Raw genomic sequence first — 18,329 nt, 5'->3', positions numbered from 1 at the left:
CCAGTGCCATGCTGATGAGTCATCTGACAACATCACTGCCTTTAACTTTTGTTATTTATGATTCTTCTTAGAAGCTAACCCTTTTGTGCTCCCCTACCAGACCCATGCAGTCTGACCCAGGAGCAAACTAAAACAAGTAGAACTCATACGGCAAATTGCTCAACCCATCTAAATAAGCAAATATCACTGAAGACACACTGGATTATTTCTCTTTTATTTTTGTTGTTGTTCACATACAGTTGTCTCCATTTTCCCTCCACCACTCCTCCCACCCCAGCCATCTCCACCTCCCACTTTTGATCCTATCCCCCTTGGTTTTGTCCATGTGAAGACACGATGGATTATTTCCTGTGAACACTACAGCAGCCAGAAAACAGGTATTAAGAAGAGCCACAAAAATGATCTAACTTACACAAAATCGATAAATAAAATTCCCCTGTGATACGCTGCTCAGAAGCTTTCTAGGTGAAGTGTTGTCTGAAAGTGTAAAAAGTACAGGTTAAGCCTCAGGCTACTGGGCCTGAGTACCCTCTGTGGGCAACTGAAAACTGTTTAAAGGAGCTGGCAATATTTCACTTGGCCTCGTGAGAACAGATTATGAATATTTGTTGTACATATTCCAAAATAATAATTTAGTATATTTATTGTATACTGTCTCCATTTTACATGTCAATTACTATATAGTTTCTGCAATCGTTTGCTTTTCAGTTTCATCAGGAATGCTACCCAACTAGAAGGGTGAAGCCTTCAGTAGGAGCCTTGACATTGTCTCTCCTGACATCTAGTGGACGGATGCAAGATACCACAGTAACTATCAATATAACATCTTTAAAGGATCAGTTTGGAGTAAAGTGAATCAATCTCTCTCTCTCCCTCCCTCCTTCCCCCTCTCTCCTTCCCTCTCTCTCTCTCTCTCATCTAAGATCTTCAGATCATATTTCAAGTTGAAATGCAAAACTGAGTGTCTCCTACTGATGAGTCTGAGTTACTAGTTAGATTTGTACTCACCCAATGGCCATGTTTTTGTTTTTCCTTAGGATAGCCTGGTAATTCCATAAGCCCTCCTTTTGTAGGCATCAAAGACAAGGTCAACTAATCAAAAGCATGGGCTCTGTATTCATTTTCTGTGGTTGCTGTAACAAATCAACACAAACAGTAGCTTAAAACAATGCACATTTATTATCTTATAGTTCTGGAGGTCAGTAGTCCTAAAATCAGGGTGTCCTTCTCACGGTTGTAGGGAATGATGCATTTCCTTGCCGTTCCTAGTATCTAGAGGCTGCTCACATTCCTTCCCTTGTGACTCCATCGCTCCATCTTCACTTTTCAGGATACAACTTAGGCAGTGACCCAGTCTTCAATAACATAACAGCATTTGCTTGTCTTGGACCAATGTCCAGCTTGCAGTGATCAGTTAAATTGTAGGGACATTCTTGATGGGGCAGGTGATGCTCTGCAAAACAATATGACGTTTAGCCCCTAAAAGCTGAGTTTTTAACTTCTAGTTTTGAGGTATTACACTGGAGTTCAGGGAATCTGGTTCCTCTTTCAAGATCTTCTAATTAGCAGGATACTTACATAAATATTCAGTGACCTAACTGACATGACAAAGATACCCAGAGAATTACCGCCTACCTTCTAATCTATCCCCTAATTATTTCCTAATGCCTGAATTTGAAGGGAAAAAAAAGCAGGGGACAGGAAGCCATTTACTCAACAAATGTAAATAAAACTTCATATGAAAATAATCCTGGAGCTCTGGCTGGTGTGGCTCAGTGGATTGAGCACTGGCCTGCAAACCAAAGGGCTTCCAGTTCAATTCCCACTCAGGGCACAAGCCTGGGTTGCAGGCCAGGTCCCCAGTGTGGGGGGCACGTGAGAGACAACCACACATTGGTATGTCTCTCCCTCTCTTTCTCCCTCCCTTCCTCTCTCTAAAAAATAAATAAATAAATAAAATATTTAAAAATAAAGAAAAAATCCTGGACAAAGGTAACACTGTAACCTTAATGCAAATAAGAAATAACCTGACCTATACAAGATCCTCTCCTGAAAACATATTTTGATAGGCCAGAAGAAAGAGACAGTCTGAGTACCTGAGGGGCTGGGAGCATAAAGTTCGGGTCAGGGAGAGGCCAGCAGTACACACAATTTAGTCTGCTTTGTGAAGGTGCACATGGCTGCCCAAGTGTGAGGAAATGGGGGGTTTTAAGATCTTCAGAAATAATATGACAAAAACAAAAACGTTTTTGCTCCTAAGACAGTGACTGACGGGACAAACAACAACATGTGAAGAGACATATACTTGCCTCTTTAAGGAAGTCCCTTTTAGAAAACTACAGCCGCCTCACCCTCCACTTCTGTACTTTTCCAATGAAGCACCACTGGGGATAAAAAAAAAATGCTGTTCTCTTCAACCAAAAGGGAAAGAAATGTGGACAAGGCTCATCCAAGGTCATGAGAGTGACCACATAGAGAGAGCCTGAGTTTGTGGCAAAGCTTGAGAATGACAGTCAGGAAGACCAAGATGCTGGTCCTACTGCAAGAAAAAACTGACGTTGCCCTGAGCAGTGTTGCTCAGTGGGTTGGGCATTGTCTCAAGAAGCAAAAGGTCATTGGTTCGATTCCCAGCCAGGGCACATGCCTGGGTTGTGGGTTCGGTCCCTGGTCAGGGCACTTATGAGAGTCAACCAATCGATGTTTCTCTTCCTCTCTTTCTCCTTCTCTTCCCCTCTCTCTAAAAAATAAATGAAATCTTTAAAAAAAGAAAAAGCTGACTTCTGCAAGATAGGAGGCTTTCACTGAACAGAGCTCTTCATAAAGTTTAGTCAAAACAAAAGCTGTTACCCCCTCCTGAAGTGAAGTCAACATGGAGGTGGGGAGAAGAGAAGTTTTTCAGTCTTTCCTTGGCATGCTTTTAGTAAATCAGTGTGACAGTGCTCTGAAAAGCAATATTTCTTCCCAAATCCTAACGCCTACCCAAGCACAAGGCATCAACAGATCTGTAGCCACCCAACGGTTGCTTTACTTCGCAAACAATTTTAAAGGTTTTGAGACCCGATTGGGACCTCAGTTATGACACAATTTAAATAGGAGAAACTGTGATTTCAGGGTATGCAACTCTTTTATAGGCCAACCATCAGGCTCTTTAGTGTGAAAAATCAATCAACACTGTTACGGATTCAGACTGTGCTATTCCTCACTGTGACATTCATTATTCAACAAACTACTAACAACTGTACAGTCCAGGACAGAGCCAGGCCTCTAACAGATAAAGGTGAATAAATTTCCCTCAAGGGACACATTCCAGGACAGAAGGACAGACTTCCACAAATATAGTGGAAAGTGGTAAGTGCCATAAAAGCAGTATGAACAATGTGCTACAAAATGTAAGGCAAAGCAGAGGCTGTTTCTGCCTTGGGAGGGGCAGGAGGAGACACAGGGAAGCTTAACTCAGGAGGAGATTGCTTTTGAGCTGGAATTTTGAAAGGCAGGTGTATTCTGTGTGAATAGGGTTTATTCTCTTGTGTTATTTTACCTACTTACTCCAGTGAATATAGTTCTCACCCAGCCCCACTACCTAGAGTACTCTGCTACTCATACTGCTTAGAGCCTTCAGTTCTCCTCCCCTTAGTCTCTTCACACCTGCTGACTCTCACTGCCAGCTGCTCTGGCCCTCAGCTCCTTCACACCTCTCCTGTCTCTTTCTTGATGTTTAAAATCACCAGTTGCAAAAGTAACTCATTGGCACATTAAGATGATACATGATGCAAGCTGCATAGCCCAACATTCAACACTCCTCTCTGACAAAATACTGGTCATCTTATATCAGACAAACTCTTTGACTGAAGATAAGTTGATAATGGAAGAGTCCAAGTTTAAAGAAGCAAGAACAATCTACCACCCCCAAAGAAGAAGAAAAAAAAGTAGGAAAGGTCTTCACTCCATTTTGAAACCTATAAATATTGAGTAAGGATAAAAAGAGCCTTTTGCAACCCTGACTGGTGTGGCTCAGTGGATGGAGGACCGGTCTGTGAAACAGAAGGTCTCCAGTTCAATTCCCAGTCAGGGCACATGCCTGGGTTTCAGGCCAGGTCCCCAGTTGGGGGGCATGTGAGAGGCAACCAGCTGACGTTTCTCCCACACGTTGATATCTCTCTCCCTCCCTTCCCCTCTTTCTGAAAATAAATAAAATCTTTTTTGAAAAAAGAGTCTTCTGCAGTTTGAGATGCCAAAATCAGGTATCAGTCCAGCCAAGTGTCAAATACCTATCATAAAGATTTAAGTAAATATCACTTCACCGTGCAAAAGGTCTGTTTTGTTTATTTATCTATTTACTTGTTTATTTTAAATGTATTTACTATTTATAATCCACTTTCTTCTGAATTTGATACAATTAACAATAAAAAATACAATGATACATGTACCAAAGATAGTAAAAATAAAGATATAAATAGCACATTAAAACTCTAATAGAGAGAGGAAAAGAGAATTTACCAGGAACCAGGGAAGAAGTAATCACCATAATTGGCATTCAGTTTATTCTGAGCATCCTGAGAACCAAGACCAACCAAGACAACCCCTCCCCCAAAAAATCTATAGCTGTCTCAAAAACTGCATTTCTTCCATTAAAAACAAATGTTTTCCTGGTACTAAATTCCAGATGGTCTTTTTCTTAAGAGTTTTTAGTTAAAAGGCAAGAGTACTGTAACCATTTTCAACAAATCATTCTCTGAAAGATCCAGAATTGCTTTATGTGATCATTACATACACTCTCAATAAAAATTAGTTTTTATGCTCAGCTGTATTTAGAGAACCTGAGGGACTGTGTGCTTAACATTTTAGTGACTATCACTAAATATCTTCAGCTATTCTTTCATGTAATTTGACTAGAAGTCATTTCAAGATAGAGTTCTCTGGTGAGTGCCTCAAATGCATTGATGGTGAGGTAGGGGTGGTTAAAATGCTTTATGTAACAGAAAAGTGGAGCACAGGGTAATGAAAATCAAGGGACGTGATATGTATTTTATCACAGATTCTGCTGGTTGGGAGGGCCAACATTTTTGTGTGTATTCTTTACTTTTTTAGCAAGAGTGATGATTCTGCTCAAAATGTTAAGAGAATTTGGAACCTACCAGGGCAAGACTATGTCCCCCATGACTCCATTCTCCAGAACTTTCCTACCTCCCTTTTCCATCAAATTTTGCCTGCCCTATTTCTGTTGGTGCAATTCTACTTATTAACAGTTATCCTGTAAACATAGTTTTAGTTGTCCAATAAAGATTCAAATAAACAGAATACTATCAGTATCTCCAGAAAGCAGATTTCAATGTATTACCACACACTATAAAGATCCTAACTCCATAATAACTTTGTATGGTACCAAGTGGGTACTGGAAATATCAGGGGGAACACTTTGTAAAGTATATGATTGTCCAACCACTATGCTCTACACCTGAAACTAATACAAAAATAATATTAAATATAAACTGTAATAGAAAAATAAAATTTAAATTAAAAAAATAAGATCCTAACTCCAAGTAAGATAAACTAGGAAAGACATGGCTGGTGTGGCTCAGTGGATTGAGCACCGGCCTGCAAACCAAAGGGTTGCCAGTTGGATTCCCATTCAGGGCACATGCCTGGGTTGTGGGCCAAGTCCCCAGTAGCGGACACGTGAGAGGCAACCACACATTGATGTTTCTCTCCTTCACTTTCTCCCTCCCTTCCCCTCTGTCTAAAAATAAATAAATAAATCTTTTTTAAAAAATGATAAACTAGGAGAATATTTGGACCAACATTCCATGCTTGAACTTCAGAAGTGACTAGACTGCAGGACTTCCTGTTGAGTAGTGTGTCCTATCAATGGGGGTAAGAAGTATAAATAGCACTTGTATAACAAACAGGTGGTACAAGGATAGTAGGTCTAATTGTGTCTCCTGTAAATGAAATTTAACAATGATTCTGTTGACTTATATCTCCAGCAATACTTTGAATACTCATTCTTGTATTGCACCTTGCTTTTCAATCTTCCAAATGGAAGATAAAATTGGATCCATTCCTCACCACAAACCAGGATAAATTCCAAATGGAACAAAGATTTCACTGTAAAAGCTGAAACCATTTATTAAAAATGAACACCTTCTTACCTGCTTAGCCAAAAGTGTGTTATAACTTTACCTATCTTTTCTTTTTTAAAAATGTTTTAAATGTGTTTATTGAGTTTAGAAATAGAGGAAGAAAAAGTAAGAGAAAAATATGAATGTGAGAGAGAAATATCAATTGATTCACTCCTATATGCAACCCAAACAGGGATTGAACCCACAAACCTAGGTATATGCCTTGATCTGGAATTGAACACCAACCTTTTGGTGTACAGGATGGCACTCCAACCAACTAAGCCACACCAGCCAGGGCTATTCTATTTTTAATTAAAAAATTAATATTAGGTAATATGGGTAAATATACTTTATTAAAAACTATAATTAGCTCTGACTGGTATGGCTCATTAGAATGGGTGTCATCCTGCAAACTGAAAGGTCACCAGTTCAATTCCCAGTTAGTGCATACGCCTGGGTTGTGGGCCAGATCCCTGGTTTGGGGCATGTGAAAAGCAACCAATCAGTGTTTCTCTCACACATCATTGTTTATATTCCTTTTTCCCTCCCTTCTCTTCTCTCTAAAAATAAGCAAATAAAATCTTTTTTAAAAACTGTAATTAATAATTACAAAGTCAATTTGGAAGAAAAAAACAATAGGAATATGCAAGGAAACTCAAAAAAATAAAAGCTCAGATGGGAGGGTACTAGCCCCATCTGATAATAAAATATACCATAAAATCTCTTATTAAATAAAATAAGACAGACCAATAACAGAATAGAAAATCCAGACTTGTGGCCAACATGGAGGTGTACATAGATACACTGTGCCTCCTCGCACAACCAAAACAAGGACAGCAACAAATTTAAAAACAAACAAAAAAACAACCAGAACTGACAGAAAACCAAACTGTATGGAAGTCTGACAACCAAGGAGTTAAAGAAGAAACATTCATCCAGACTTGTACAAGGGGTGAAGACGGGCAGCCAGGGCAGAGAGGACTCCAGGCAAGGCAGCAGCTGGAGGACCAGGTGAGGCAGTGGCTAGCACAATGGGCGACCCCATGTTTGCATGCTGATAAACCGGCAGGAACAAATGGGGAGCGAGACAGACCGTGCAACCCAGGGTTCCAGTGTGGGGAAATGAAACCTCAAAACCACTGACTGAAAAACCTGTGGGAGTTGAGGTGGCACGAAAAACTCCCAGTCTCACAGGAGAGTTCATTAGAGAGACCCACAGGGTTCTAGAACATACACAAACCCACCCACCCAGGAATCAGCACCAGAAGGGCCCAATTTGCTTGTAGGTAGTGGCAGAAGTGACTGAAAGCTGGCAGAGAGCTGAATAGGTGGCATTGTTCCCTCTTTGACCCCTCCACCACATACAGTGCCACAAAGCAGCAACATCGGTTGCCCTGTCCTGGTGAATACCTAAGGCTGTTCCCCTTATAAACTAAAATAAGACAGACCAATAACAAAATAGAAAATCCAGGCATGCTGAGAAATGGCCCAAATGAAAGAACAGATCAAAGCTCCAGAAAAAATACAGCTAAGTGATGAAGAGATAGCCAACTGATCAGATGCACAGTTCAAAACACTGGTAATCAGGATGCTCAGAGAATTGGTTGAGTATGGTCGCAAAATAGAGGAAAAAGTGAAGCCTATGCTAAGAGAAACAAAGGAAAATGTACAGGGAACCAATAGTGATGCGAAGGAAACTGGACTCAAATCAACGGTGTGGACCAGAAGGAAGAAAGAAACATCCAGCCAGAAAAGAATGAAGCAGCAAGAATTCAAAAAAATGAGGAGAGGCTTGGAAATCTCCAGGACATCTTTCAATGTTCCAACATCTGAATTATAGGGGTACCAGAAGGAGAAGAGGAAGAGCAAAAAATTGAAAACTTATTTGAACAAATAATGAAGGAGAACTTCCCTCATCTGGCAAAGGAAATAGACTTCCAGGAAGTCCAGGAAGCTCAGAGAGTCCCAAAGAAGCTGGACCCAAGGAGGAATACACCAAGGCACATCATAATTACATTACCCAAGATTACACAGAAGGAGAGAATCTTAGAAGCAGCAAGAGAAAAGGACACAGTTACCTACAAAGGAGTTCCCATAAGACTGTCAGCTGATTTCTCAAAAGAGACCTTACAGGCAAGAAGGGGCTGGTAAGAAGTATTCCAAGTCATGAAAGGCAAGGACCTACGTTCAAGATTGCTCTATCCAGCAAAGCTTTCATTTAGAATGGAAGGGCAGATAAAGTGCTTCTCAGATAAGGTCAAGTTCAAGGAGTTCATCATCACCAAGCCCTTACTATATGAAATGTTAAAGGGATTTATCTAAGAAAAAGAAGATAAAAAATATGAACAGTAAAAATGACAGCAAACTCACAGTTATTAACAACCACACCTAAAACAACAAAAACAAAAGCAAGCTAAGCAAACAACTAGAACAGGAACAGAACCACAGAAATGGAGATCACATGGAGGGTTATCAACAGGGGAGTGGGAGGGGGAGAGAGGGGGGAAAGGTACAGAGAATAAGTAGCATAAATGGTAGGTAGAAAATAGACAGGGGGAGGGTAAGAATAGTATAGGAAATGTAGAAGCCAAAGAATTTATATGTATGACACATGGACATGAACTACAGGGGGGGAATGTGGGCAGGAGGGGGTATGCAGGATGGAATGGAGTGAAGGGGGTAAAATGGGACAACTGTAATAGCATAATCAATAAAATGTATTTTTAAAAAAGATATCATTTCCTATCTGTCATTATGTCTATCACCAATAAAGCAACAAATGACAAGTGCTGGTGAGGATGTGGAGAAAGGGGAACCCTTTTGCACTGTTGGTGGAAATGCAGACTGGTGTAGCCACTGTGAAAAGCAATATGGAGATATCTCAAAAAGCTAGCAATAGATCTGCTTTTGACCCAGTGATCCCACTTCTGGGAATATATCTGAAGGAACCAAAAATACTAATTTGAAAGAACATAAGCACCCCTATATTCACTGCAGCATTATTTACAATCACCAATATATGGAAGCAGCCCAAGTATCCATCAATAGATGTGTGGATAAGACAACTATGGGACATTTACACAATGGAATACTACTCGGTGGTAAAAAAGAAGAAAAATTTACCCTTTGCGACAGTATGGATGTACCTGGAGAACACTGTGCTAAGTGAAAAAAGCCAGTCAGAGAAAGACAAATACCATATGACTTCATTCATATATGGGCTCTAATGAACAAACTGAACTAACAAGGAAAATGGGGACAGACTCATTGATGGGGAGCAGGATGACAGCTAGTGGAAGGGAGGGGAGGGCATGGAGGGATTGAGCAAACAGGAAAAAAGGACTCATGGACATGGACAACAGTGTGGTGATTGCAGGGGTGAGGGGGTATATAAGGGGAATAAATGGTAATGGAAAAATACAATAAAGATTAAATCAAAATAGATTAATTAATTAAGAAAATGAATTAACTAGGAGTGTAACTAAAGCCCTCCCTCCCATAGTCTTCCCCTAAAGAGTTGTATCTGAGAAAAAAATTTCTGCAATAGGTCAAGAAAGCATTACATATCAGAAAAATTCTTCTGAGTACCAAGAAATAATAGTTCAAAACCACCCTTCTGAAATATGCCAAGATATGGCTGAATTAGGAGACCTCTCTCCTAAAATGTGCCAAGAAACATCTATAGCCAAAGCCTTTCCTTCTAAAACTATGAAGACATAGCTCACATGGAAGGATACTCTCTTGATGCACACACCAAACCAGATGTGCCTAAAGGCTATGCTCTTGAAACACACCAGAAAGAGCTGAACCCAATGAAGACACTACTGAACCAGATCAAGGAATAACTGGCACTGAAAGCTTTTTTCCTAAAATATAAGATATGGCTGTGCCTAAAGATCTTTCTACAAAAGCAAACCAAGAAACATTTGAACCTGAACACTTTTCTCACAAAACATTTGAGGTCTGTCCAGAAAGTATCTGGCCACATCACATGAAAAATAGACATTTATTAAACAAGATACAAGAAACATTGTACACAGGATAACACCTCAGTCCCTTTCAAAGTAGGCACCTTGGGACCTCACACAGTTCTCCCAATCACCATCTGCTGCCCATTATATTATCCTCAATTTCAGTGACAGTCTGAAATCTCTTCCTTTCAAAGGTGATTTTAGTTTTTGGGAAAAGGCAGAAGTCACAGGGCACCAAATCTGGGGTGGAGCTGAGTCACGTGGGTCATTTCATGTTTCACCAAAAAACTTTGTATGAGATGTGATGCATTAGCAGGTGCATTGTCATGATAAAGCTGCCAGTCACCAGTTGCCCATATATGCGGCCTTCTGAATCATCCAAATAGTTTCCACGGAGGAATGTTCAACCTTAACACAAAATCTGATGCAGATTTGTTCCTCTACTTACTCAGTTATTTTGAATGTGACAGCCACACAGTACACATACTCATTCAATGGCATCTACCGGGGCCCCCCTCTGACTAGTACAGTAAAGTCATCACTGTTCACAGATGTGCATTCCAGACCACTCTCCTTGGCTGCCAGTTACATTGATATCACCCAAACCATTCTCCTTATATTAACAATGTCTGGACTTTATCAGAAAGACCTCATATACTGAAGTAATTGCCATGCCTACAGCCCTCTCTCATAAAACAATCCAAGAAACATCTACTCTTGAAGAGTATCCATCTGATATATACCTATACTAAGAAACACCTGGGCCTGAAGACCTCTCTACTAGGACATATAAAAATAGGGATATGCCTAAAGAATGCTTTCCAGAACCAAAACAAGAAGCAGATGGGCCCCAAGGCCAGGATCCTAAAGCACACCAGGAAGATGCTAAGGATGTTTATACTTTTCCTCAAGAAATGAAAGAAAAGTCCTAAGCACAAGAACCAGATATAGCAGCAATTCCAAATGTTGCTCAAGAGATTCCCACAAAATGACATCTATAGTTATGTTTTGTTATAAAAATGCTTGCCATCACAGTTGTGTGACAAAATATACATCTTATTGCACATGATTTTCTCAAATTATTGTAGAAATCTCTACAATATTCATTAATACTTGACTAGTGTTTATTCCATGTATAGACTATATCTGAAAGAGAGAACTAATATCTTTTTTCAGGATCAACCACACAGATAATATCCTGCAGTGTGTGTGTGTGCATGTGCATATGTGTATGTGTACATATATGTATATGTATATGTATATTGCATGAGGATAGAGATGGGAAGAGTCAAACATGGAAAGGGGGACGGCTGAATAATTTCCCCTAAGAGCAAACATTTCTTTGATTAACTCTTTTTTTTCTTTTCTTTTCTTTTTTTTTTATTGTTTAAGTACAGTTTTCTCCATTTTCCCACCACCACTTCCCCCACCCCAGCCATCCCCACCTCCCACCCTCAATTCTACCCCATTTGGTTTTGTCCATGTGTCCTTTATAGTTGTTCCCGAAAACCCTTCCCCCTCCCCCCCCATTATCCCCTCCCACCTGTCCTCCAGTTACTCTCAGTTTGTTCTTAATTTCAGTGTCTCTGGTTCTATTTTGCTTGCTGGTTTGTTTTGTTGATTAGGTTCCACTTAAAGGTGTGATCATATGGTATTTGTCATTCACCACGTGGCTTATTTCACTTAGCATAATGCTCTCCAGTTCCATCCATGTTGCAAAGGGTATAAACTCCTTCTTTCTTTCTGCTGCACAGTATTCCATTGTGTATATGTACCAATGGAATCCACTGGTACATTTGATCCACTCATTTATTGATGGGCACTTCAGTTGCTTCCAGCACTTGGCTATTGTAAATTGTGCTGCTATGAACATTGGAGTGCATAGGTTCTTTTGGACTGGTATTTCAGGGTTCTTAGGATAGAATCCTAGCAGTGGAATTGTTGGGTCAAAAGGTAGTTCCATTTTTAGTTTTCTGAGGAATTTCCATACTGTTTTCCACAGTGGCTGCACCAGTCTGCATTCCCACCAACACTGTACTGGGGTTCCCTTTTCTCCACATCCTCCCCAGCACTTATTGTTTGTTGATTTGTTTATGATGGCCATTTTCACCACTGTGAAGTGGGATTGACTCTTAAGAGTAGGAAAATTAATAAGTGTGAACACTTAAAATTTGGGTAAGTATATATTTTTCTTGTAAACTTTGTTTAACTATTAATGTAACAACAGCATCTTGAGCAAAAAGGGAAAAGAACTCATGGACATGGACAACAGTGTGGTGATTGCTGGGGAGGAGGGTATAAGGGAAAAAAAACAATAGCATCAAAATTTTATCCAGGCTTTAATTGTTAATCCAGGCTTTTCTAGTTAATTTTTAACAATTCTTATCATTCTGGGACTCCTTCGAAGGTATTTTGGGGTGCTGAATGTAGTTTACTTGTGTATTTGAGTTTTGATTTTCTAGTTTTATTTTTTATATATTTGTGCAAAATGTATATTAAATCATCATTATATACAAAAATTAGTATAGGTGGGGAGAAATGGGTGAGGGTAGAGATAAAATAAGATTGGCCATGACTTGATAATTGAAGCTGGATAATAAGTACACGAGGGCTCATTACACTCTAACAGTGATGTGCTAGATCTGTCTAGTACCTGCTCACAGAGCCCATCATTGAATTTTAGGAATTCTGACATCACACTGGTAGCTTGAAAATGGCCAAAGTGTGAGTATTTATATCATGAAAATCAACACATGCTACAAATCAGCTAGCTCCCTCACTGACAGCCAGATGTTAAAGTTTACCAGCACATTACTATTTTGTCAACTTTTGCATGTTTCTCTTTTTTCATTCAGCAAGTATTTATTGAGCACCATATGTGCTAGGCACTGAATTAAAAAAGACATCAGACTTGTCCTGGCCAGGTAACTAAGTTGGTTGGAGCATTTCCCCATACACCAAGAGGTCGTGGGTTCAATCCCTGGTCAGGGCACATACAGGAGATAACTGGTGGATCTCTCTCTCTCTCTCCCTCTCTCCCTCTCTCCCCACCCCCCCCTCTCTCTCTCTGATTTAAAAAAAGACATCAGCCCCACTTGTATTAAATTCCAGCATTGCCATAACTAAGTACCATAAACTGGATGGCTTGAAACAATAGAAATTTATTGTCTCACAGTTCTGGAGGCTAGAATTCTAAAATCAAGGTGTTGGCAGGTCCCTGCTCCTTCTGAAATCTGTAGAGGAATACTTTCTTGCCTTTACCTACTTTCTAATGGTTGTCTGGTAACCTGGTATTCCTTGGGTTGCAGCTGCATTAACTCTAATCTCTGCCTCCATTGTCACACAGCATTTTCCTTATGTGTCTATGTCTTCACGTGGCCACATTCTCGTTGAGACACCAGTCATATTGGATTCAGGTCCCACCCTACTTTGGTACGACTCCATCTCTTTTATTTTTTTTAATTCTTAATTGTGGTAAAAAAAAAAAAACCCTTATAGCATAAAATTGATCATATTATACTGTTCAGTAGTGTTAAGTACATTCACATTATACTACATATCTCTAGAACTTTTTCACCTTACAAAACTGAAACTATAGACCCATTTTCCCTTCCTCTCAGACCCTGGCAACCATCATTCTATGTTCTGTTCCTCAGTTTGACTACTTTAGATATCTCATGAGTGAAATTACATATCATTTGTCTTTTTTGTTACAGGCTTATTTCACTAATCATAATGTCCTCAAGTCCATCCATGTTGTAGTATGTGACAGGATTTCCTTCCACATTTTATCCATTCATCCATCTATGGACATTGTGTTGATTTTACCTCTTCACTATTGTAAATAATGCTGTAACAAACATGAATGTGCAAGTATCTCTTCAAGATCCTGCTTTGAATTCTTTTCTTTTGTACATGTTTTAATATTCCAATAATAAAACTTATAAAAATACATGGGGGAGGAGCCAAGATGAGGTGGAGTAGGTGGAAGCTACACTAACCTCCTCCCAAGACCAAACTAGAATTACAACTAAATTATAGAATAATCAACGTGAATAACCAACCGAAGTCTAGCTGAACAAAGTCTTATAACCAAGGACATATGGAAGAAACCACATCACCACAATGAGACTGATAGGGCATAAGAGGGCAGGATGGGCTCCCATGGGTGGCAACAGAAGTTCCAGAGGTATATTTCAGCATCTGGGGGGTTCCCTCAGGGAAGTGTGGGGTCTAAACCCCAAGGTGGTCTCCCTAGCCTGGAGCACCAAAACAGAGAAAGGAATCCAAATAACATCTGGCTGTGAAAAGCAGTGGGGTCTCTGTCTGCAAAGGAGAGACAGCTACAGACACAGAGAGCCTCTTAAAAGGCCAACACACAAATATTCATTCTCAGCAACTTACCCTGGCTTCTGGCAGAGGGAGGGTGGAGTGGTCTAGAGATGTGTGAGAAGAGTCTTGGGTTGGTGGCTCTGGGGAAAGAACTGAAGGAACACCTGCCAGGATTCCTGTGCTAAGTTATTCCCCATACTGCAGAAGCCATCTTTCTCAGGCAGAGCACTCCCCTCCATGTGGAATCAACCTGAGGGGAAGCAATAGCTTCACCTGCAAGAATCCCTCTCGTACCACCCTATGGAGGTTAAGTCAGGCTACTGAGAAGTATACCTGGAATACTTTTGCTCTTTAAGCCTAACAGAAAGCCTGCAGGCAGAGATGGATCTCTGGGAGCTCTGAGAATTTAGCTGCCTAACTCAGGGAGGGTCACAGAGCAGAGGGGAATAAAGGGGAGAAAAAATGGGGCAACTGTAATAGCATAATCAATAAAATATATTTTTTCAAAAGAAAAGTATTATAAACAACTATATGCCAACAAATTGGACAAACTAGGCAAAATGGATCAATTCCTAGAAACACACAATCTTCCAAAAATAAATCAGGAAGAATCAGAGAATCTGAATAAATGCATTATACCTAGTGAAACTGAGGCAATAATTTTTAAAAGTCCCAACAAACAAAAGCCCTGGACTGAATGGCTTCACAGGTGAATTTTACCAATCATACTGAGAACAACCAACACCTCTCCTTCTCAAATATTCCAAAAAATTCAAAAGGAGGTAATACTCCCAAGCTCATTTTATAAGGGCAGTATGATACTAGTTCCAAAACTGGATAAAGACACTACAAAAACAAAAAGTTATAGGCCAATACCTCTAATGAACATAGATGCTAAGCTTGTCAACAAAATATTAGCAAACTGAATACAACAATACATCAAAAAGATCATACACCATGATCAAGTGGGATTTATTCTATGGATGCAAGGTTAGTACAACATTCGCAAATCAATAAATGTGAGACACCACATAAACAAAATGAAGGAAAAAAACACATGATCATTTCATAAAATCCAGCACCCCTTTATGATAAAAATTCTCAGGAAAGTGGGAACATAAGGGATATACCTAAACATAATAAAGGCCATATATGACAAACCCACTGCCAGCATAATACTCAACAAGCCTAAACTACAAGCATTCCCCTTAAGATCAGTAACAAGATAGGGATGTCCACTTTCACCTCTCTTATTCAACATAGTACTGGAAGCCCTAGCCAAAGCAATTAGACAAGAAGAAATAAAAGGCATCCAAATTGGAAAGGAAGAAGTTAAACTGGATTTATTTGCAGATGACATAATACTGTACATAGAAAATCCCAAAGATTACACCAACAAACTACTAGAACTGATAAATGAATTCAGTAAAGTAGCAGGATAAAAAATCAATATCCAGAAATCTGGTACATTTTATATGCTAATAATTAACTATCAGAAAGGGAAATTAAGAAAACAAACCCAAACCCACAATTGTTTCAAAAAGAAAAAATACCTAGGAATAAATTTAACCAAGGATGTAAAAGGCCTGTACTCAGAAAATTATAAGACACTGAAGAAAAACATTGAAGAAGATAAGTGGAAGCACATCCTGTGTTAATGGATAGGAAGAATTAGCATCATTAAAATGTCCAAACTACCCAAAGCAATCTATAGATTTAACACAATTCCTATTAAGATACCAGTGATGTATGTCATGAAACTAGAACAAACATTTCAAAATTTTATAAGGAACCACAAAATACTATGAATAGCAACAGTGATCTTGAGAAAGAAGAACAAAGTTCAAGGTATCATGCTACCTAATATCAAACTACACTATAAGGCCAGAGTAATCAAAACAGCATGGTACTGGCATAAAAACAAGATACATAGATCAATGGAACAGAATAGAGAGCCCAGAAATAAAACCACACCTTTATAGTCAATTAATATTCAACACAGACAACAGGGGGAAAATTGAATGTAGCAGATGGGGGGTGAGTAGGGCAGGGGAGAATAATGGGAGAAAATGGAGACAACTGTAATTGAACAACAATAAATTTTTTTTAAATATTTGACACAGGAAGCAAGCGCATACAATGGGCTACAGATAGGTATTCAATAAATGTTGGGAAAATTGGGCAGATACGTGCAGAAAAATGAAAGTACACCACCTTCTTACACTACACACATGAATAAATTCAAAATGGACTAAAGACTTAAATATTCAACCCCAAACCATAAAAATCCTTGAAGAAAACATAGGCAGTAAAATCTTGGACATTTCTCATAGAAATATTTTGTATGATATATCTCTTCAGGCAAGGGAAACAAAGAAAAATAAACAAATGGGACTATATCAAACTAAAAAGGTTTTGCACAGCAAAGGAAATCATCATTAAAATGAATAAACAAACCCACTGAATGGGAGATCATATTTGCTGATACATCTAATAAGGGGTTAATATCATAAATTTATAAAGAACTTATAAAACTCAACCCCCCAAAAACCAAACAATCCAATTAAAAATGGACAAGGGTCATGAATAGACACTTCTCCAAAGAGGACATACAGATGGCTAATAGACAAATGAAAAGATGCTCAACATCACTAATCCTCAGAGAAATGCAAATTAAAACCACAATGAGATATCCCCTCACCCCTATCAGAATGGCCATCATCTATAAATCAACAAACAAGTGCTGGCGAGGATGTGGAGAAAGGGGAACCCTTTTGCACTGCTACTAGAAATGCAGTTTGGTGCAGCTCCTGTGTAAAGCAATTTGGAGTTACCTCAAAAAATTCAAAATAGAACTCTCTTATGACCCAGTGAATCCACTTCTGGGAATTTATCCAAAGAAGCCCAAAACACTAATTTGAAAGAATATAAGCACTCCTATGTACAGTGCTGTGTTATTTACAATAGCCAAGTTTTGAAAGCAGCCCGAGTGTCCATCAAGTAGATCAATGGATAAAAAATCTATGGTACATTCACACAATAAGACACTACTTTGCCATAAAACAGAAGGAAATCTTACTTTTTCTGACAGCAGGAGTGGACCTGGAGAACATTATGCTAGGTGAGTAAGCCTGTCAGAGAAAGACAAATACCATGTGATTTCATTCATAGGCGGAATCCAATGAACAAACTGAACTAACAAGCAAAATAGAGATAGACTCATAGATAGAGAGCAGGATGACAGCTCAGGTGTGAGGGGATGGGTTGGGGGTGTAGGGAACGAGTCAAAAAGAAAAAGGACTCATGGACAGGGACAACAGTGTGGTGATTGTGGGGAGAGGGGATGGGTGGAAATGGAAGAGAGTATAAAGGGGATAAATGGTAATGGAAAAATACAATAAAAAATATGTAAAAAGATAGGAAAAAGACCAACTCAGGTAATAAAATGAATGAGAAGCAGAACCAAAGTATGTTACAAATGGGATTTTTTAAAGATTTTATTTATTTTTAGAGAGAGGGGAAGGGAAGGAGAAAGAGAGGCAGAGAAACATCAATGAGTGTTTGCCTCTCTCACACCCCCTACTGGGGACCTGGCCTGCAACCCACGCATGCGCCCTGACTGGGAATGGAACCAGTAACCCTTTGTTCACAGGTCAGCGGTCAATCCACTGAGCCACACCAGCCATGGCACCAATGGGATTTTTATAAATATTATTTAAGTATAATGTTTAAATAGTCAATTTTTTCAACAATTAAGCATCAATTTTATCTACCAATAAAAGCAACTAGGCTCTGACTTGTGTGGCCCAGTGGTCGGGCATTGTCCCACACAGCAAAAGGTCACTCATTTGATTCCTGGTCAGGGCACATGCCTAGGATATAGGTTCAGTCCCTGGTCTGTGCAGAT

At 39.4% G+C, this 18,329-nt stretch overlaps 1 long non-coding RNA gene and 1 pseudogene across 1 annotated transcript in view; one reads left to right on the top strand and one right to left on the bottom strand.

Moving 5' to 3' along the window:
- Positions 1-1,025: 1,025 nt before the first annotated feature.
- The window catches only part of LOC139440532 (uncharacterized), a 126,978-nt gene continuing 109,674 nt past the window's right edge, over positions 1,026-18,329 (bottom strand). Inside the window, exon 6 of the long non-coding RNA XR_011650784.1 lies at positions 1,026-1,453. This is a non-coding gene — a long non-coding RNA (uncharacterized lncRNA). The remainder of the gene's footprint in view (positions 1,454-18,329) is intronic.
- LOC139440546 (hemogen-like) lies at positions 8,874-10,164 on the top strand (annotated as a pseudogene).

The sequence above is a fragment of the Desmodus rotundus genome, chromosome X (genome assembly GCF_022682495.2).
Source record: "Desmodus rotundus isolate HL8 chromosome X, HLdesRot8A.1, whole genome shotgun sequence".
Lineage (NCBI taxonomy): Eukaryota > Metazoa > Chordata > Mammalia > Chiroptera > Phyllostomidae > Desmodus > Desmodus rotundus.
This window is presented reverse-complemented; position numbering and strand designations above follow the sequence as displayed.